At 37.2% G+C, this 23,005-nt stretch overlaps 1 long non-coding RNA gene across 5 annotated transcripts in view; it reads right to left on the bottom strand.

The window, feature by feature from the left end:
* Positions 1-19,844, bottom strand: part of LOC124094572 (uncharacterized) — a 43,858-nt gene extending 24,014 nt beyond the window's left edge. For 2 of the 5 annotated variants that reach the window (XR_009227032.1, XR_009227033.1), the window contains exons 1-2: positions 19,143-19,842; positions 9,439-9,730 (exon numbers count right to left, since the gene is read on the bottom strand). This is a non-coding gene — a long non-coding RNA (uncharacterized LOC124094572). Of the gene's footprint in view, positions 1-8,396; positions 8,504-9,438; positions 9,731-19,142 lie in introns of all 5 variants that reach the window. The other 3 variants (XR_009227034.1, XR_009227031.1, XR_006852276.2) reach the window with 3 other exon arrangements.
* Between the last annotated feature and the right edge of the window lie 3,161 nt (positions 19,845-23,005).

Here is a 23,005-nt window from a genome sequence, read left to right as displayed (position 1 = left end):
TCTATTGAACCCTCATTCCATCAATAATAAATGATTGGCAGATACAAATTTGCCACATCCTTTCATAACTTCCTGCTGATGTGTTGCTAGATTTGTCATTATGCCCTTTTGTCCATGGTTAATCTGGCAAAATCTAGTTCCTCACTCTTGACTCCATTCAAACAGCTCTCACTCATGAATATTTACTTGGTTTGTCCAAGGGAAACTGAGTCCTTCCTAATGCCATTCTTCCCTTTTTTATTGTACTTGTCCCATTGCAACGACTAGTCTTCATATTTCCTTCCTTTTAGACTGAGAATTCCCTAATGGCAGCATCTACCTCTTATTATTTTTGTGTCTCATGGAGTGAGCAGAGCACCTGATCCTTCACAGGTGTTCAATAAATGGTCAGAAAATGAATGAAACTCAACTGGTTTTTTTTTTCTAATTTTTAAAAATTTTTTGACAGTATGATTTTTGTTTATTTTTCATTTTTATTGACATGATAATTATACATATTTATGGAGTTCAATGTTCTGATACATGTATTCAATTTTTAATGCTCAAATCCAGGTAAATTCAAATTTCTATATCCTTAACCATTTATCATTTCTTTGCTTTTTTTCTCGTGTCCTTATACATGTACTTAGGATAATAATGATCATCACATTCAACTATCATTAATTACCCCATGCCCCCTCCCTTCCCCTCCCACCCCTCTGCCCTATCTAGAGTTCCTCTATTCCTCCCATATGCCCCTTCCTATCCCACTATGAATCAGCTCCCTTATATCAAAGAAAACATTCTGCATTTGTTTTTTGGGGGATTGCTAACTTCATTTAGCATTATCTTCTCCAACGCCCTCCATTTACCTGCAAATGCCACGATTTTATTCTCTTTTATTGCTGAGTAATATTCCATTGTGTATATATGCCACTTTTTTTATCCATTCATCTATTGAAGGGCATCTAGGTTGGTTCCACAATTTAGGTATTGTGAATTGTGCTGCTGTAAACATTGATGTGGCTGTGTTCCTGTAGTATGCTGTTTTTAATAATGAAATTAAACCCTTATGTCTCACCATGCACAAAACTCAACTCAAAATGGATCAAGGACTTAGGAATACAACCAGAGACCCTGCGTATAATAGAAGAAAAACGTGGGATTAGGCCCCAACTTCCTTAATAAGATTCCTGTGGCACAAGAATTAAAATCAAGAATCAATAAATGGGATGGACTCAAACTAAAAAGTTTCTTCTCAGCAAAAAAACAATCTGTGAGGTGAACAGAGAGCCTACATCTTGGGAGCAAATCTTTACCCCTCACACATCAGACAGAGCACTAACCTCTAGGGTATCTAAAGAACTCAAAAACTAGACACCAAAACAACAACAACAACAACAACAACAAAAACCCTCAAATAACTCAATCAATAAATGGGCCAAGGACCTGAAGAGACACTTCTCAGAAGATGATTTACAGTCAATCAACAAATACATGAAAAAGTGTTCATCATCACTAGCAATTAGAGAAATGCAAATCAAAAATCACTCTAAGATTTCATCTCACTCCAGTCAGAATGACAGCTATTATGTATACAAACAACAATAAGTGTTGGTGAGGATGTGGGGAAAAAGGTACACTCATACACTGCTGGTGGGACTGCAAATTGGTGCAGCCAATATGGAAAGCAGTATGGAGATTTCTTAGAAAATTGGAAATGAAACAACCATTTGACCCAGCTATCCCTCTCCTCGGTCTATACCCAAAGGACTTTTCTAATCAGATTTTCTTAAACAGAAAAGAGGAAAAGGAGTTAAAGAAATTTGTTTTGATTCTTACATAGCTTGTGGTATGAGCATTTAGAAAACTATAAAATGGGAATGGTGAAGAGAGATATCTAGTGCGAATTTTGTAGATAGAAATATTTGTGAGGCTCAAGACTTAAAGCATGTGGAGTTCAGTTGCCTTTGGTTTTGCCTTGCTATTTCAATAGGAAGTATGCTTGTTACTGAATGACCATGACAAAGACATTAGCAAATTTCAGAAGAAGAAAGAAGCAGCAGCAAAACATGGTCCTCACGTGTACCCTGTCTATGGCTTGTTCTGTCTGGACCTCTCTTTTCTTCACCAGAGAGGGGGAGTACACCAAGTCATGTGAAGATTACAGAACTAGTTTATGGATACTTCAGGCAGATTGTTATGCTTTCTTCCTTAAAGGTTGTGAAGTTCAAGAAAAATGCTTACTCTTCCTGTCTTGTTTTTTACATTGGAATGAGGTCAAAAATAATTTTCAGGCAATAGCTGTTAATAATTACAGAGAAAGCATTTTATGGCTGCCCAGCCAGAACATTTTTGTGTTGGAGATGATGACACATTGGTAGACAGCTTCTTTCTCTGCTTCACCCAGTTTTAATTTTCTTACCTTCAGATGCATTATTTTTTCCATGGGAGACACCACGCCTGCCCCACTAACCCATCACATGTCCCTTTCCTGTTAGCTAAAGGCTCCACCAAGTCCAATTCAGATTCTGATCTTTGGTCTCTGAGCCATTGACTAGTCTGACATCAGTTGTAAAGCACTTAGAAGGCCAGTCTGGAATCTAGAAGACAGCAAATAGTCCATAAAATAATGTCCCGAATGCTTCCAGAGTCTCTGGTATGCCTTGACAATAAAGTGTCTGGGTATATGTCATTAAATATACTCAACCAGTGTCCGAGGCGGCCTGCTCTGTGTTCTTGTCAGAAAGAATTCTTAAAACTATTTAAGGGCCTTGCGTTTTTTACAATGTGTTAAGCATGTTCACATATACTAATTAGAAGTCAGTAATGCATTATTTTCAGATTTTACAGATATAGGAAATTGTTGACTGAAGTCACATAACTAGTAAATGGCAGAACAGGAATATGAATCTGGCACGCCTTCTGTCAAAACTCATTTCCTTACTCTCTCTCTCTCTCTCTCTCTCTCTCTCTCTCTCTCTCTCTATATATATATATATATATATATATATATATATATATATATATCAAGTAGGGAGCTCACGGTGATTTGCAACAGGAAGGAGATATGGCTACCATACCCCACCCCTCATTCCAGTCTTAATTCTCAGCTTTCAGTTTGGGGCCCCCTATCAGAAAATGGCATCTTTACTGGTCCTTTGAGATTGAACAATCTGTCGTCTGCTTTTTCTTTTTCTTTTTTTTTTTTTTGGCGGGAGGCACTAGGAATTGAACTCAGGAGTACTTTGCCACTGAGCCCCATCCCAGCCCTATTCTGTATTTTATTTAAAGACAGGGTCTCACTGAGCTGCTAAGCACCTTGCCGTTGCTGAGGCTGGCTTTGAACTTGTAATCCTCCTGCCTCAATCTCTCAAGCCACTGGGATTAAAGGTGTGTGCCACCACACCCTGCATGTGTCTGTTATTTGATTGCTTTGGTCATTTTTTTTTTAACTCCCGGAGGAAGAAAATATTCAATTGTGTCAAAGTATCAGATACTAGAACTTAGATTTGCTCTAGATTCTGCTGCTTCTTCAAGGCATGAACTTGGATAAATTACCAATCTCTTTGGGACTCACGTGCAGCATCAGTAGACTGGGTGTTTGTCTAAAGACTGCTTCCTGCTCTGATAACAAATTTTTATCCCACTTGAGAGGTAATGAAATATTATTAGCATGTAGGTATCAAGTTATCATTAAGGAATTTAAAGCTCAAAACTCTTACTGAGGGGGCTGTGGTTGTGTCTCAGCAGTAGAGCGCTTGCCTAGCACATGCAAGGCGCTGGGTTCGATCCTCAGCACCACATAAAAATAAATAAATAAAATAAAAGGTATTGTGTCCAAATTATAACTTAAAAAAATAAAAAAAAACTCACTGATAAAATTGAAGCTCAGAAACTATAGGTAACTTTGCCAAAGTCATAGAGCTAATAGCTGGTTAATCATAGATTTGAACCCAGTTACTAGAGTATAAAGTCAAATCCTTTAAACGTGGCACACAAATTCTCCATGAGTTATGCCCGTCTGCCTCTCTGGACTTACCTTCCATGCTCCAACTATTATTTATAGAAACCAGTGAGCAAATCATAAGCAAGATATACACTGGATTTTACTTGTCAATCTCTGGGCCTCCACCATGTTCCTCTGTGGTGTTACCTTTGCTTCTTCTCAACACCTGGGTCATTTTACTCATTCACAACTTAGTTCATGTCTTTTCCTCTAGAATGTTTCTCAAATTTCCTGGTTGGAGTAAATTGCCTTTTCCTCACCTCCATAGCACATTATGTATACTTTCATCTCCAAATTGATCATATTTTCTTAAATGTATATGTTTTATTCCATTTCCCTCATTAAATCATAAACTCTTTGAAAGAATGCATATTGTCCACGATCTCAAATGGGCAAAGAAATCTCATTTGAACTTCAATGGACTGATGCCAAGTATAGGGCTTTACCATGCACTTCTCAAGTTGTTTTCTGAGTATGATTATATTCACATCCTCATTTCACAAATGGAGAAATGTAGGCTATATAACCCAAGATAGAACCTCAGAATCCTGTCCATGCTCAGGACTCTAGAAAGAGTTCTCTATAAACTCACTTCCCTTCAGGACTAAGCCCTCTCCAAAATATTATGCTGTTCACATTGTTCTAAGATCTCAATGCCATTCACCCCACAAAATTCCATGTACACTCTCTGTTCTCCTTTCCTTTCCTTTATTTCCCTGTGTGATCATTCACTCCATTTGAAATTTCCTTTCCCTGGTTTCTGTAAGACATAACACACAATCTAATTTTCCTTCTACCCCATGCGGCCAATCCTCCTAATCCCGCTTTGGGAGATCTTCCTCTACTTAGCAATTTGAGTTCTTCAAAGATCAGTCTTGGACCCTTGTTTATTTGTCATTCCACATTCTTTTTCTATGAAATCTTGTCCATTCCTGCAGTTTATAAAAATACATTATGTATACACGATGACTTACAGATTGGTTTCTTCACCAAAGACCTTCCTCTAAGTTCTGAAGTCACACATAACTTTTTATTTGGTATCCCCTATTGAATGCCTTTTATGTATATCAGTTTTAACGTGTCTGAACTTGAACTCATTTTCTTATTTCTGAAATCTACTCTTTATCTGGAATTCTCAATCTCCCCACCACCTACTAACTGCTCAGGACAGAAATGCTAATATTACCCATAACTGTTGTCTCTTTTTTAAATGCCTGTCAATACTACTTTGAAGATGAATCTTGGATCTGTCTACCTCTCCATATGTCCACTGCTACTCTTCTTGTTCAGCTGCTACCACCTCTTGTCTGAACTTTAGCAGTAGCCTCCCAACTGGACTTTTGTTTTCTCATCACACTTTGTTTTGCTCATCTCCTCCAATCTTGTGTACTTCTAGATCACGGGTCTTTTAAAAATGAAAATTCAATTATATTATATCCCTAATTTAAATCTTATAATATTCTCATTTCTCTTAGGATAAAACAGAAAACCTTTGTCATGGGTCTCAAAACCCTGCATGATCTGGCTTTCATGTTTCTACTTCTTCAAAGCATTTCCATTTTATCAGTAATCACACTTATTATTATATCATTTATATGCTCTTTTTTTTCTTTAAAAACTATCATTCCCACTAGACTGTGAATTTCATGAGATCAGTGTCCCGCTCTGTCCTTCTGATCACTGAGTCTCAGGAGCCTCAGGTGCCTTAGAAGCAAAAGATAGTAAATATTTGTTGGATGAATTATTTTTGGTGCACTAAAGATAGGTCTTCTTTGGGGGCCTCTCCTTTGGCGAATTCTCCCCATTCAAAATTTTAAAAAATTCTTGTGTTTACGAATTAAATTTAGAGGGCTGGGGCTGTAGCTCAGTGGCAGAGTGCTTGTCTAGCATGTGTGAGGTACTGGGTTCCATCCTTAGCACCAAATAAAAATAAACAAAATAAAGGTATTCTCTCCATCTACAACTACAAAAAAATAAATTAAAAAAAAAAGAATTTAATTTAGGGCTGAGGTTGTAGCTTAGTGATAGAGTACTGGCCTCACACCTGTGAAGCAGTGGGTTTGATCCTCAGCACCATATAAAAATAAAATAAATAAATAAAATAAATATATTGTGTCCATCTACAACTAAAAATATATATTTTTAAAAAGAACTAAGTTTAGACACATTGTATCCCAAATTATTCACTTTCTTTCTGTCATGTATTTATTGATGCATAAAACCCACGTATGTGCTAAGTGGGAGAAAGAGAAATAAAGGATGGGAACTCACAGTGGGTGACAAAGAGACACAGAACATATGGAATTGCTTCTAATCCTTTAGAACAAATATTTACCAATTTGTCATGTTGGTTATTGTCCTCAGCTTGGTTATCCTGGCTGTCCCCTACAGGTGTGTTACACACTGTAAGCCCTGGTTTAATGTGATAGGGAATCTGACCTGCACTTTATGAGGCCAGTTGTTTCCTCATGCCAGAGGCAATGTAAGCTTATAAAACTCAACTGAAGAATGTATTTCATCATTATTTGTTTTCTCCTTTTTCTTTTTCTACTATCTTCCATGGGGAATTCACATTTCCCCATGTAAATTCTGGGAGATGAGTGGAAGATAGCCAGTGTTAGCAATAGGCTGAATTCAACACTGGTCATTATCTAGCTTCCTTTGTTGGGTAATCCTAAGCATGAGACTGCATAAATATCTCATATCATAGTGATTCAGCATTTTTTAGGGAGTGTGCTCTATACAAAATTGAAAATAATTGTCCAGTAGTAGTGGTGGGTAGAAGAAAATCAAGATACATATATTTAACTAAAAAGTTTCTTTGTTAGGACTGTTAACTTAAAAGTTTCTTTGTTAGAACTGTCAGGAATTCACAGGTCATGGTTCTTATTCACATGTCACTGTTTTTTAACCCCCAGAACACTAATACTCAGATGAATACTGGGGAGCTAGCAAATTACATGTGAAGAGATATCTAGGGCTGTGTGTTTGCTCATAATTCCATCTATTTTTAACTTAAGTAACTTGCACCCAGGAAATCAGCACAGTGTGTTACTGAATAAGTGAAAATATGCAACTTTAAGACAGAATTAATATTTTATTGTACTAAGAATATTCAGTGAGAAGAAGCTGACTTTCTTGGGTTTCCACAAACATTGTGGGTTTTTGTAGGTTGAACAAAATATGTAACTTTAAAGTACTGCAAATTCCTAGACCAAAATCTAAGGCAAAGTTCAAATCCTTTCATTTTTTTTCCCTTGGCAGACTCTGTGTGTTTCTATTCAACCACAATGCTGATCCTACCCAGAGACTCTCAAGTAAGTGCTTCTTTATTAAAATCTTTATTTAAATCAGATTTAAACTGTGAGAAGTATTTTTTCCTGGGAAGAAAATTAAGAGACCATAGCATTATAACATATTTTAAACATTTTCCCAGAATCACCATTTAGATTGACTTAATCTAGAAAAACTATGATAACTAAAATATTTGGTGACCAACAGAGCCTTTTTAAGTGTATTATCTAGATAAACTTCTAAGTATGACAGTTTTTTCAGCCAAAATATGCATTATTGAAATCTCTGTGAAATAAAAATTTTGCCTATACTGAATTGTGTGAGTAGTGTAGAGTGATCAAAATTGAATCTTCATGGTTGATCTCCTGAAATTGACCGCGAGGGGCACTTCTGACATGGGTACTATGGTCCATGCATGGGTACAAACAGAACCCTCCTCAGATGATCACATCCCCAGGTGCACTAAACCACACTTTGTGGAAGGAAAAACTGATGCTCTTTTTTTTCTTCTTTTTTATATATCCCAGTGTCTATTTTGGCAACTTCTATAGCTGGGGCAGCATTGGAAGCTCTTAAGATTGGCCCAGGTGCAAATGCCATAGACCTTCTTCCTGCCCTCTGGGTATTTGTGCCAAAGTAACTCAGGATAAAAGTCATTTTCAGTATTTGCTTTATTTTTTCTTTTGGTTAAAGACATGGAAATTTAGAAGAGAGAAACCACTAAGTGAGACCATTTATGCTGAAAGTGCTGAGTGTGCTCAAAGGCAGCATAAAGGTCCTGAGGAACAGGAGGGAGGGTGTCTGGAATGAGAGGACCAAGCTTTCGGGGAGGACAGAGAAGGGAGAGCTGGTCCTCAGCAGGAGGAGGTTGGAGTTTCAAGATAGTAACTGAGTTCTTCAACTCCTCTTAGGTTGAGGAAAAGGAGGGGAAATAGTACAGGGAAAGAACATTCAGAGAGTAATTCCAAGAAAGGATAAATATTGGAAGTGACACACAGATTGGATCTTCACAGAACATCTATTGCAAATATCAACACACCACATTGGAGCCCATGAATATGTACAGTTATTACAAAATGTAGAAGAGAGTAAGGGGATAATTGGAAAGCTTTACCTGATGTTCTCTGTCTTCCTTGGAAAGAATATTCTCTGTGAGGAGATGATCATCAGAAATGAGAAAAAAGGTTGTGGAGAGAGCCAGGAAGAGCTAACCCTCAAAGGCTGAGGGTTGATGGAGAAGGTAAAAGACAAAGAAGAGAGATGTTACTGGTCTCGCAGTGTTTAGCAGGACACTGTAATTTAGAAATAATGGGTTATATGCAGGTCCATATTCCATCCCAAAGAAAAAGAATGCAAAATTACTAATACAGAGCAAGTGAAAAAGTAAATATTTAGAATGGAAAAAGAAATCACAACAAACTATAATAATATATATTTAAAAAAATTTTTTAGTTGTAGATAAACACAATATTTTTATTTATTTATTTTTTATGTGGTGCTAAGGATCGAACCCAGGGCCTCATGAATGCAAGGCAAGCGCTCTACCACTGAGCTACAACCCCAGCCCTAATAATTTACTTTTGTTATTTGATAAAAACATGTGCATATGGAACCAATGCCTGGGCCCCACTTAGAGCTTTGGGAAGAACCTTTGTAAGAAAGGAGGTTAAAGCTTAAAGCTTCATTAGCTTCATGATAAACCTACCTCTAGTTATTAAGGATATAAATGCCACTAAGAATAAAGGTCTGGTCTGTATAGCATCACATTTCAGATAGCCTCTTAAAGGAGGAAGAAACTGATGGCAACTTGACATTGACAATGCTGGCCTCAAAATGTTCAGAATATAGTCAGGAGACCTCTAACCGCCCCCCCCCCCAACCATTTGAATAAAAACATGCATATGAAAATGCTTTAAATTATAAAGTTCTTCCCTGATGTTAGTATTTCTTTTTACATTCTGCAAAACTTATTATACCTTAATTGATAATCAAATTTGTCTAAGCCTTCAATGAATCCATTTATTTTTACCTAGGGTTTTGTTTTATAATTACTATGAAATAATGTCTTTCATTTTTCCTAGAATACATTTTATGCTTTCTATGTTCCTTATTTGAAACAAAATTATGATATTAATCATCATGGTAAAATGACTCACCCTCGTGCTGAGAGCCATAGCCAAGTAGGAATGATGCATGGCATTTTGGGTTGAAAGGTGAACCTGCTCAGGGATTAGGGTGGCTCCAGGTTTAGGGTGGATCCTGCTGGGAATAGGGCGGCTCCAGGTTTAGGGTGGATCCTGCTGGGTATAGGTTGTATCCTGCTGCCTCAGGCACCCGCTCCTTTGGAGTTCCCGTTGAGTTCTCGCGGGGTTCTGAGAGGATTGGTGCGCGGAGCCGAGTGGAGGCAGGGTGTTCACGGGAAGTGTGGGTAGAGTGTCGGTGAGAGTTCTGGAATAAAGAGTTGCTGTTTGAATCTACAAGGTTTTGTGGTGGCTCGGTTATTTTGTGCCCAACCAGACTGCGGCACCCTCGGCCTTCATTTTTCTATTATAAAGTTCCAGTCTTTTGGTAACTACTTAATTCCCTAGATAATACACAGTTCTCAGCCTTGTTCTTTTTCAGATTGATCTTTATGTTTGTCAAGGTACCTGACTGGAACTACAGCTAATGTTACATTGAAGAAAATATAAACATTTTTACATGTGTAATATTATTGCTATAAAAACTTTGTAAATTTCCAGGCTCACGCATATAATCCCAGTGGCTTAGGAGGCTGAGATAGGAGGATGTAGAGTTCAAAGCCAGGCTCAGCAAAAGCAAGATGCTAAGTAACTCAGTGAGACCCTGTCTCTAAATAAAAGGCAAAATAAGGCTGGGGATGTGACTCAGTAGTTGAGTGCCCCTGAGTTCAATCCCCAGTACTGCCCCCCCCCCAAAAAAAAAACTCCACAACTTTATAAATTGTGTGTGTGTATGTGTGTGTGTGTGTGTGTTTTCCAATTCCTTTGCTGTACATGTTTAGAATTTGGCTGTTTGATGATCACAATGGGCAGATTTTTTTCAGCTTTATATCTCTTTTAGATTTCATTTAATAGTAGTCAGCTGGACTTAGCAGAGAAAATATGATAAGGATAGTCCAGGATGCAGAAGAGTAGTGGACGAAAGGATGCAAAGTACTAGGGTGAATGGATGATCGCAGCAGACAAAAAGTTGTAGTAAGGAAAGGGGTGACATTATGAAAAGAATCATTTGAGACCAGAAGACCAGTTAAGTCACAGAACATGGAGCGCTGGTTAATTGAAAAGATAAGAGGGTTATGATTCTAGAAAAAAAGCAGGAAGTTGGCACTCGGTTGATGTAATGGAGGCAGAGCTGCACCTTGTAATAAGGTCCAAGGATTTTCATTTGATGAGTGGCCAGTGTGGGCTGGAATAAGAGGTCAGATGATCAACTAGATAGAACTAGCGAGGTAGCAATTAAAGGAGTGGTTCTCAACCCTGAGTGCACGTCACAGTCACCAGGAGAGTTTGAAAACTTATCAACACCTAGGTCCCACAGGCCAATTATATCAGAATCTGGAGGTGAGCCTAGGCATTGGCAGGTCTGAAAAGCTCCCAGGTGGCTCCTGGATGCACAGAATGGAGAACTATGGGTTAGAGCAGTTGTTTGGTCCTAGAGAAGTTATAGTACTCTTTCTGGTCCATCTGGCTCACCTCTCATCAATTAAATCAGAATATTTGGTGGCAAGATCTAGGCTAAAGCAGTTTTAAAATTCCCTTGGTGTTTCCAATGTAAAACCACATTGAGGAAACACTGGATTAGAGGGATTATGTCCTGTGATCTACTATGAATTGCGAATCGGGTGAAAATATGCTGTATGATAGCACTTGTGTATTAAAATAATATTTTAGTCTTGAAGTTTAAAGCACAGAAAGGAATCCAGATACTATTTATTATTTCTTATGGTTTAGTGTGTCCTTTTAATTTATTAAAATTAGAACTACAGAGTTTTGAAAATTAAAGGAGATCTCAGAGAGGTAACCTAGCTCCCTCCCTCTTTTCCTTGTGACAAGAGCCCCAGAAAGGGTGGTTTAATTGTTCATGATCACTAATGTAGTTAATAACAGACCTAGAAGCCTCTGACTGATCTTTTTCAATTTTTTTCTGCTGTACAATACTAGCTTCGTTGCAATTCTTAGTTCTGAAACACCAGAAGCATGTGACCTGATTTATAAAATCTACCAAGTACCTGAACACGGTCAAGGTGAACTGTCCACAAAACTCTAGAATACCAGAAGTAAAAGCTACTTTAAAACATGAAAATGTTTTCTTAAAAGCAAAGAAACTATTCTGAGCATGGTGACGCACACTTGTAATCCCAACAGTGTGGAAGGCAGGAGGATTATAAATTCAAAGCCAGCCTCAGACACTTAAAGAGGCCATAAGCAATTTAGCCAGAACCTATCTCAAAATAAAAAATAAAAAGGGCTGGAGATGGGGCTCAGTGGTTAAGTGCTCCTGGGTCCAATCTCTGATACTGTCCTTGCCCCCTCCCCTGCAGAAAATAAAAACAAGCAAGCAAATAAGCAAATTAAACTCTTTTTAAAAATGTATACTAAACATGGCATTTAAGTTAGTGGCCATGAGAATTCTTTAAGCCAAAGAGCTTGCCATTGGGTAGCCACACTATTTATTTAGGAGGATTATAATTTTTTAAGTCTCTAGACCTGGAACATGTGTGGGTTTCCTAAGGTCATACACTAAACTATAAAAGGAAATGTTGCAATCAGTACTTAGCCTTTCAATCATGTGGCTCTCATGTGTTTTCAAATTCCCTGTGTTGTTAGTCCAATTCCTTAACTAACCCAACAGAAGAAATCAGAAAAAAAAAAAAAGCAGTTCTCTAAAGGGGATAAGGTTAACTGTATATGATTATATTCTGTTTGTTATGCACACTTCCTTGGTATTCACTTTATTTTCATTGTATGATCTTTGCCAAAAAAATGTAGTGGCACATCCCACTTACCCAGAGTAATAAATATATCCTTTAGGAAACTGGTTGCTAGCTGCTAACAGCAGTGTTCTGTTCCTAGCCATTTCCTGGTCCATATCTTTGCCAGTGGCTATGGCAAAAGCCCTAGAGCATGCTGATAAAGCCCTAAAGCAACTTTAAGGAAGGAAAGTAAATAGATTAGATCATAGAATCAGATTTCAGGAAAGATCTCCATGGCTGAAATAAGTGGCTGAAATCTAAACAGAGGTAATTCAGTGGGGCGAGAACTGAAGTCCACGAACTTGGACACAATGCACAAATATAGAAGAGAAAAGCATTTCCTTACAGCATCTGAGGAGCTATTACTGGAAGTTTCTCAGCCCAAGGTCCACAGACCATTCGTAGGCTTTAAGGTATCTGCAATCCTCAGAAATTGTTTATGAAACATTTTGCACATGTCTGCATTTTTTTTCTAGAGACAAATTCCATCATTTTTAAGTGCTCAAAATAACAACAACCAGATTAAGTTTACAAGTTATAACTAAAGAAAACTACAGTTAGATTTAAAGGTATCCAAAGATGAAATGAGCTACCATGGAGATTTCAAATTTCCAGACCATTTGATAAGAATATTGTAGAAGGGATTTAAGCAACAGATGGGTGGCTGAAATACATTTTGATTTTTTCTGTAAAACAAATGACTGTGTACATGGAGAAAAGGCCTGAGTAAAATTCTGTGAGTGCTAATGGAGATAGGAAGTCTTAGAGCACTGAGGTCCTGAACCAAGAGGCACTAAGTCAAGATAGGAATTGTGGGTGAGGGAAGGACCTCCTCTGGGAAGACCTTGGTTACAGATTGTTGGACCAAAAGGTTACCCTAGGAATTTTGTTTTTCATGTGAGTCTAGAGGAGGATTAACTCTACAATTAGGTCATTTATAGCATCTGACAGACAAAATACCACAAATTATTATTATAGGAAAGATGGTAGAGAAATAAACAGCATGTTATTGTTAAGACTTTGGAGTCAGGTTGACTAAATTTCATTTCTGCCTCCATATTTACTAGCCATGTGTGATCTTGGAGAGATCACAAAGTCACTTTGTCCTTCATTTCCTCATATGTAAAATGAAAATTGTACCAACATTATGGGCTGGAAAAATCAAATAAACATAAGAAGTCATGTAAAGAATTTTAAAATATGCCCAAGAATGGTAGCCAAATGAATGCTATTATTTTCTAGTTATCCACTGAAGAGAATTGAATTATATTATAAATTGTCATTTATTTTTTGTCTGATGTAGGGAAAAGTTCTAACCTTTCTGCTACATGCTTCCCACTTAAAAAGTGGTGAACACATTTAGAGTAGGCAGAAATAACACAACATCCAATATTGCTTTTAACAAATGCAAAAGTCAAAGTACCCTGCAAGGTCTGACTTAAGAAGCGGGGTTCAAGAATAATTCTATAAGTTTATACTTACTAACACACTAATTCTTAATTTAGAGACATTGCTGTAGCTTAGATTAGGTCATCAGCAAAGCATACCAAATGCTCTAGCGTTAAGTTTTGGGAGAGTGTCACCCAGGTTTTGTGTCTGTTGTCTATAGAACTCTACCTCAAACTTCTAGTTCACAATGTCTTGGGGTTTGTTTGTGTGTTTGTTTATGTTTCTGTATATGTCTATAAAGTTCTGTTTTGGTTCCTAGCCAGAGTTGGGATTCTCAGGCTCTGACCCAAGGAGTCAGAGCCTTTGGTGACCTGCTCATGACTGACTCTCCTGGGCTTGAATGTTTGTGAACAGGGAGTACCTTGCTTATTAACCAAGGAGGTTCATCATGCTTTATAGTCTCTTTAAAGTTTTCTTTTTGTTTCAAATGCAATGTATATATGTTTTTAATGTGTAACAATGCATAAATCCTTAATAACTAATGAAACATCATATGAAGAGTAATAGGTTTTTGCTTTTAAATTTAGCTTCAAATCCTTAATTAGTAGTGTGGACAAATAAAATCTATTGGTTTGGACTCCAGCATTTCAAAGTTTGCCATAATCGTCTGGATTGATGTCAATATTTGCTTAATAAGTCATCCTTTTTATAACATAAATTAACAGGATGTATAAGCATTTAAGAGGTTTAAAAGAACTGCTTTGAAATGTCTTGAAATACTTTATGAACAACCAAAGTGCTAATTAAAATTACTGTTATCTGTTCATCACATCTTTTCTTGAGAGGAATCAGACTTAAATTGACAACACCAACCTTCCAGTCTGGGTTCTTGCTGTTCTTTGAAAAGAATGCTTTTATCAGGAACTTATCTCCTGGCTGTTTCTGCGTATTTTTTTTCTCACCTGCTATGTCCTGCTTGGCCGCTACTTTAATTTATTAATTTGTGCAAAGTATTTGAGAACTAGTCCAGGCTGATTTGCAGATGCATCATTTTCCCCAGGCAGTTCAGCTTTTGGGGTGTTTGAGAAATCTGCTTTCTATTTGTTGTTTTGCATTAAAAGTAATATAATTAGGAAGAAGATAGGCTCCTCATCAGGCTCTCCTTCATTACTAGTAAATATCTCTAGGAACCCCTCCCAAATCACTGTGTCCCTGGATTTTACAAGATCTAACTCAGAGGCCCGATGTTTACCTACTTCCTGCTCAGTGCACATGCATGGTTGCCCTTCTGCTTCCTCAAGTAACTTCCTCCTCAGAAATATCTGTTTAAATTTTTGCTGATTAAACATTTCCTTTCCCAAAGTTAAAGAACTCTTCAGAGGCAATTTCTCCTCATGAAATTAAAAAAATAAGGAATTGTGACTTTAAACTCTTAGATATAATTTTTTTCAAAGTTTGAAGCAATTTAAATTTAGGATTAAAATGCAATCTTTAGATAGTCAGAGAGAATAGGCCCATCCCCTTTTCCTTGGCACCTGAAAATCCAGCTATATTGACACCTGAATTGTTCTCCAATTGCTGTCCAGAAGCCTTCTGCCCTGAACAGCTTACATTTGGGTGAAGGATCCCATCAGGAAAATGGATTCTACATGAAGCAATGATGACTTTATTAGAGATACACAAAGTGTGTACTGTTGAGAAGAAGACTTGCTACAGCTTGGTGGGGACAGTGCACAGGACCACTCATGGGGACACTTAAGTTGAGTCCTCAGGGATAAGACCAGATAGATGAACCCTCACACATGGAGCCGGGATCTGTGGGGGAGGAGAGGGGATTTCCAGCGCAAGGTAGAGTGCATTTCTGGATTATGTATCTAACACAGTACCTGGCCAGATAGAGAAGTAAGTTCTCAACACAGGTTTGTAGTATGAATAAGTATGCAGCTTGACTGAAAAATTATGAGCATCAGACCATCCTATAAAAGATGAACAGAATCAGTGCAGACTCTGGAAATTGCAAATTTAGAGAAGTCATTTCTAGGCAAGTACTCTGAATAGGACAAAGGAAAGTTAAGTTCATTTAACTTATAGTAACATCCTGTTAAACAATTACATATCGATACATAATAAATAATAAATGTTAATAAAAAGAATAATTAACAGATACAGAGAATTAATGCAAAATGTAAATATAATTTTTTTTGGTCAAAAAGAACCTTTGTTACTTTGATAACTCCCTCCCTCTTTCTTTCTTTCTTTCTTTCCTCTTTCTTTCTCTCTCTCTCCCTCCCTCCCTCCTTCCCTCCCCCTTTCTCCCTTTCTCTCTTTCTCTCTTTCTCTCTCTCTCTCTTTCTTTCTTTCTTTCTTTGTTTCTTTCTTTCTTTCTTTCCAGGTGCCTTAGGGTAAGGTGCCCTCTGGGCTGGAGTTTTCTGATCCTTCTGAGCTATCAGAAGAGGTGCTGCATGCTGGCCTGTGACTTTTTGGCCAGAAACTTCTGGCTGGATCCTTCTTGCAAGGAGGGGTCATCTCTTTTGCTGGAATTCTAGTTTTAACAGCAGCTATAGCTGCAACCTAGTGACAGGTACTTTTTTGGGAAAAGCTTTCAGGAGAGTAGTGGCCCTTCGAAGTTTCCTAGTTTCATTGTTGATTATTTTATTTCTTATTTTCTTTGTCTTCTAGGCTTTAAGGTGATCAAAATCTGTAATTTTGACTTTCCTCTCTCTAGCTTTAATCTTCTTGACCTATCTTGTGGCCACCCTTCTTGTCCTGATCAGATGAAGTGGGATGTACATCCGGCAGGTCCTGTATAGGAACTTGATGGAGTCAGAGAGCTGCATGTGTTTGAAAGGCATGACCTGTCTCCTTGCATTAGTGAAAGATCCAATCACAAAAGTCCTATTCTGATCAATAACATTTACAGTTTCTACCAGCTTTCTGGCATTACCCTCAAAAGAGTTCTTCTTCCTCACTCAGCCAACCTCCATGAGCCACCTGAACCATGTTGGCGGTGTGTACTAAGAAGAACTTTATATATTTTTTTCTTTTTTACTTTTGCGGTTTCTTAGTTTTAAGTAGACAAAATATCTCACACCAGGCTTTAAAAATGCTGCCTAGGAATTTTTTCTTTATTTTACCTCAACTATGTGGAAGAACTTTTATGGCTTTTGAAAATTGTTTCTTTTGAAACAACCACTGATAAGAAACAAAAGAAAGCATTATAGACTAACACTGGAGAAATAAATTCATTCCTCTGCAATTTTCATGGGAATAAAATTATTTTATACTTTAAAAGATAAAAGTAAAATAAACAAAATTGTAATGAAATACAATAAGTAATATAATCAGGACTAGTTAGAATTTATCTGAATTACTATATATTTTCACTGGAAAGCACTATTATTGCTTTCCAATAAAGAAAGGACCCAGACCTAACTTAGCAGGTATTCTTAGCAGGTAGAGGTTCTGCTTTAGGGAATATGTAAGAATGATCAGCAGCATGAGGGAGACCATGAGGGATGGATTCTACCTTGCCATGGAAATCTTCCCAAAGGTATAGATTCACTCCAAATTTTTATAATGTTTATACCCTCACATAAAAATTACCTTTGAAATTGTGTGTATACTCTTAAATTATTTCCTCAAAAATGTAAAATAAGTCAATTTAAAATTAGCCTATATATGAATTACTCAGAATTTTAATCAGATAAAATATTAAATGAATGAGAAAATTCATAATTTAAAAAGTTGAATGTAGTTTTGGAAGGGTATTTGAAAATATAATTTTTCATTTCATTCAAAAATGCAAGCTGATTGAAATGACTTTTAATTATGTATACATAATGACAATTCCAAAAGAAAATTTTCAAAATTGCAGATTCTGATTAGCAACCCAGTCAAACCACAAAGGATTTCCACATTGTCACTATGTCTACAGTAAGATTCTTTGTTTTACAGTAAGTTCTCAGGAATGTCACTCAGACTTGTGAGTAGCCCAATAACTTGCACATTGACCTAAGACAACATGAAATAAAAATGAAATATTCTCTCAGCATGTAATGTTGGATTTAAAAAACAACATGGGCTGGGGCTGTAGCTCAGTGGTAGAGAGCTTGTCTAGCATGTGTGAGGCCCTAGGTTCAATTCTCAGCACCATATATAAATAAAATAAAGGTCCATCAACAAATGAAAAAAAAGAGAGAAAACTTTAAAAAAATATGAATGCCTTCTTCAGCTTCAGTTTTTATAAATGGCATATTTTGTATAGGAGTTGAGAAAAACAGATAAGAAAGAAAAGGAAAGTCCATCCTCTTAGAAGAAGGATTAGCAGAAGGAGGGTAAAGATTCACCTCTTGAGCTGGTATCTGGTTTTTAAAATCTTAATGTTACTTTCCGGTTGCTCTCACTCTCTGGTTCTTCATCCTGACCCTTCCCATTCTTATTCACCCAGGATTTGGCACCCTTTACACTTGTTCCATGTGCTCTTCCTGAGTTAGGTATCTCATGTATTCCTGTGGAGTTGACAATTACCAATGTGCCATCACTGGCCAATACTACATCTGTTTCTCCCTCTTTTGAGTTCTGTGTACATAACAGTGGCAGTAACTTTGACATGGGCAATTTATCTAAGTTTTCTAAACTTCAGTTATTTTCAAATATTGCTATAAAATTAAATACTCTACCATTTCTTGTCATGTTTCATGAATTATAAAGGCCAATCAATAGTGGCGTTATTATTAATGTTTCGTCAAACAGTAAAGGTGAAAGACAATATTCATGAGCATGGTGGAGCTGGTTGTGGGAGAAACTGGGATAGAAAATTGTCAGAGGGGAGGCATCACATTTTGCTTAAAAGTGAATTTAATGCTCTGGGATGACTACAGAGTGTGTGCCATCAACAAATGTGAGGTTAGCAAAGATAAGAAAGCAGAACTAGTCCCAAACTGAGCAATTAAAAATGCTGAGTGTTGGGTGATATGTTTTAGTGGCAAAGTGCCCCGGGTTCAATCCCCCATAACAACCCCCCACTCTCCTCCCCCCAAAATGCTGAGTATTGTTCCGTTTGAAAATCATTCTCCAAATAAGGGAACATTATTTTGCATTTGCTGTTCTTGAATTAGTGTTTTTCAATGTGTTTATTTAGAAGCATTAATCAAGTAACAAATTGTATATTGTTTATGATTTAAATAACAGGAACTGAACTATATTTGAAGATACACTTACCTCATTTGTTAACACTGAACTTCAGGTATTGTGACTCAAGTATTGTAAAAACTCATGTATTCATTTATTTAACACACCTTTTTAAGCATATTACTCCATGCCAGGCACTGATGAGTGGTGGCATGGGTGGCTATAAGACACAATGCTTGCCTCAAGAAGCTTAAAAAGACAGATGAATTACTAGATAATACTTGTGATAGACATGTACAACAAGTAAGAAAGGAGATAATTTTGCTTAGAACGATAAGCAGAACTTACCATGCCTGGGGCTCACCATCCTTTGCCCAGTTGCTCTAACAACTCCAGGATGCAATGAGGTCATGTTCCAAAGCTCTTCTTGGTTGACATCCTAAGATAGGCTGGGGCTCAGCTCTTCCTCATCCTTAATACTTCTTCCTTTCTGTAATTTGCTCCTATGTGTCTAGTCTTGATATTTCACCAAACATTTTCTCCCCCTACTCTCAATTCACTACAATGTCTCTTAAGGTCAACATGTTCCAGCATCAAAGAACTGATCTGATAATTTTAGGATCTATGGTTTGAATGTCCTACTCTTAGATCTCAGGACAACATTTGAAGATTTGAAGATGTTGAATAAGATTAGTGTATTTTCTTGGGCATTTGCCTGCGTTAATTATAAAACTATTTGAAAGGTAATATGGATTTTTGAAGTTAATGAATTAATAAAATAATCATTAAAAGTTTAAGGTTGAAACGGTACCTCTTCAAAAGTTTGATTAACAATCCATTCATTAGATTAGATGAACTTAAGACTTCTACAAAAACTGAGTGTTTTACTTAACAGTTACTGAAACTTCTATGGTAGTAGGACCTGGTTTGTTACAATAATCTAATAAAAAGAATCAGTTCTCCCTGCATTTTGGTCAGGACTTACTGTGGTACTTGTTCCCATGAACCAACATCCTATTATAAAGGAAGAGCCAATGCTTCCTGCCTTTCTGAGGGAACTGATTACAGTGACTGTTTCTATTTTGGTAAGATACATAAACACATTTCAATTGGAGAAAAAAGCAGAACATACCATTGTGGGTGATTTAGCAAAAATGAGGATGGTTTGGTCAGAGAAAGACAATGCAAATCTTCACAATGGTGCCATTTCTCTCAAAAACATTGGTTTTTAAAATTCCGTTAAGAAGAAAAACCAGACTGTTAGGAAAATCCTCTCAAACATAACAAAAGTGACTGATAGAGAAGACACTTCCTGGCAATGAGATAATTGAATATTTGGTCAGACGTTCTCTTCCAGATAACATTCTCTGCCAATGTTGAGGTTTCTGTGTTTTGGCCTGCAAACTGTCAGAGTCAACATTTGCAAACATGAAGATTAAAGAATGGAATGTCTTTTTAAGTACCTCTCAGTGGAAGCCTTCAGGCTTCCAGCATGAACAAATTGGTATTTTTGTTGTCTGAGCTTTTTTCCTTATTTTAAAGGATTATTTAACTCTAATACAAAGGCAACTTCATTTTACTTCTCAATTTTCAAACAGGTAAAGCCCAGTGGTAGGCTGATGTGGGGAGACAATGACACCAGGTGTAATTTTTATATTCACAAAATAATGTAAATATGTCCATGGTGTAACCAATCTAAGTGGAAGTGAGACATTTCATTGAGGGGATTTATTAGAAAATCATAGTTTGATTAGGTATTCATTTAACAAATGCGTATTGCCCATTTGCTATGTTGACACAGCCTCTGACCTCACAGAGCTTGCAATCTACAGACAGAGACTATCAGGTAAGGAAGTGTAACCAAGATAATATTTTGAAAATGTGAAACAAATGCTATTTTAATTACCTGTACATCATGATACCCTGCAGTTTCCCATGATATAAATGCACAAATGGACCATGCAATCTAACCCTGAGCAGAGGAAATGTTGTTAAGGGAACTAAGACCTGGGGGAGGAAGAAGAGCAGGGGCTAAATCATGTCAGGCGAAAGCAAAAACAACTAAAGAATCCTCGATGCCAGTGAGACTATTTGAGGAATAGAAAGAAGTTAGTGTAGATGGACTGAGAAGGAAAGTGAGAAAAGATGGGGATGGAGAAGTGAGCAGAAGCCAGATCATGTAATACCTGGTAATTCCTGTCCACATGTTTTGGTGTATATGAGGAACTGAAAGGAGACCATTGTAGAGGGAACCATCTATGTGAAATGCCTAATATCATCAGTATAAGTGGTGTCCTGTTTGAACATTAGAGTTCAATTAACTTATCCAGGTTAAGAAAATACGAAATAATTAAGGGTATTCCTAGGGTGTTCCTGTAATTCAATTTGGATGAATGAATGCCTTGCATGAGCAAGCAAACTGATAAATAATTTGAGTTCAAGTTGCCTTCATATCTGAATAGTATATCCGGAGCAATGGGCTCCACACAACTTCTCCAGGGAGATCATTCTCAAATATTCTGATGGCTCTTTTGTGATGAGAATAGGCTTAGACTTTGACTCAGAAAAGAGCAGGAGAAAGTGTGGGTGGCAGCTCTGAGGATATCCCTTTCTAACTAGGAGCAGGCTCCCCAAAGACATGGGAATTAGCATTCATAAGAGGATTTGAAGGCTGTCTTTAAAAAGCTGTTAGAGCTTTGGGGCTCAAAGAAGAGTGGGCAAACCTATGGGACATTGTACAAAGTAGTCACTTTGTAACTATAGAAATAAGAGATAACCAGAGAGCCTACTCTACAGTATATATCTAAGAAAAGGAGCTCAGTGTTTAAATCAGAAAATTTGAATCAGTTACAGGTCCAAAAGTTAAGCAGGAATCCAGGAATAAGAAGAGCAAAAATCTCAGGTCTAGGTCTGGAATTTTTGCTATGAGCAGAAAAATGAGGCCTGACTTCTTCTTTCTTTAGTTGAGCTTGCACAAGCAGGTCAGCCTCCTTAAGACATAGGGTCATGGGAGGCAAGAACAAAAGCAAGGTTCACTGTAGGTGGATGGTCACTACTGATTAGAACTATCACCTACAAGAGTTCTCATCCAGACAAGCCATGGCAAACCTGGAACTGGGAATTACTGCCACCGTAATCCAGTGAAAACCATAGCTAAGACAAAGATGGAAACGGCCCCCGGGGAGTCTCTGAATCTGAGATCTTCAAAGGGAATCGCAGCTTGAGGCCTCACATTTGCAAGGCTCTATATCATCAATATCTTCCTTTAACAACATCTCCTCTGCTCAGGGTTAGATTGCACGGTCCATTTGTGCAAGTTTCATAGGATATTTTAGGCTCTAAATGCCTATAAATTTGCTTGTTTGAGTTCTCTCTACAATATGTGGATATGTGAAATTTGGGGTTTGGTTTCAGCAGGCTTTTAAGCTAATAGGTCTCTGCCTAAAGTGAAGAAATTAACAACTTAGGGACAAACACAGAAGAGTCCATCTTTTGCTCATCTGTGTAATAAGAGCAAAATATTTGTGGGGGAAAGTGAAAACAAATATCTCTATATTTAGTTCGTACACTTTTCTGCTTTAGGAGGCTAGCAGTTTGTACATGAGTGTGGAGAAATCCAGAAAAAAAATATTTTCTCATCATGGGGGAAGACAAGGACTTTTGATGATGATAAAAAATTGCTCTTCATCTTGTTAAGTTTGGTTCAAAGCTGCCTCTGTACACATTTTAAGTTTGACCTAGAGGTTTCTCCATACATAGTTAACTATAATCTAACTTGATATGTAAAGAGACTAACACTCTTAGAACAAGTATTGAATCTCAGCCAATTACAGCCAGCCATCTGTTCTAATCATGTTCAAATAAGACAGACAAAAGCTGTAAACAATCAGGTTGCCTCTGTACCTCACTTCTATTTTCTATATGTCACTTCTTTTTCTCTAGCTATAAAAATAACCTGCTTGTATAGTTGAACAGGGCGTTTGGAACCATTTTTGGTCCAAAGTGTTTCCTGATTCTAGAATTGAAAATAAAGTTAAGTATGATAAGCAAATAAACCAAAAAACACCATTAAAAAAAATTCACCCCTCAGAGAGTGAATAGAGGACCAGGCCACAAAACCACATGGCTTAGTTGTCTGCATTCAGCTTTCTCCGAAATTCTAATAGACATCACTTTTTATAGAAGACAAGAGAAATAGAGATGGAAAGAAG

The sequence above is a fragment of the Marmota monax genome, unplaced genomic scaffold (assembly GCF_021218885.2).
Source record: "Marmota monax isolate L192 unplaced genomic scaffold, Marmota_monax_Labrador192_F-V1.1 WCK01_AAM20220418_F8-fsc00007, whole genome shotgun sequence".
Lineage (NCBI taxonomy): Eukaryota > Metazoa > Chordata > Mammalia > Rodentia > Sciuridae > Marmota > Marmota monax.
Note: the sequence above shows the minus strand (reverse complement) of the source record. Positions and strands in the feature narration are given on the sequence as shown.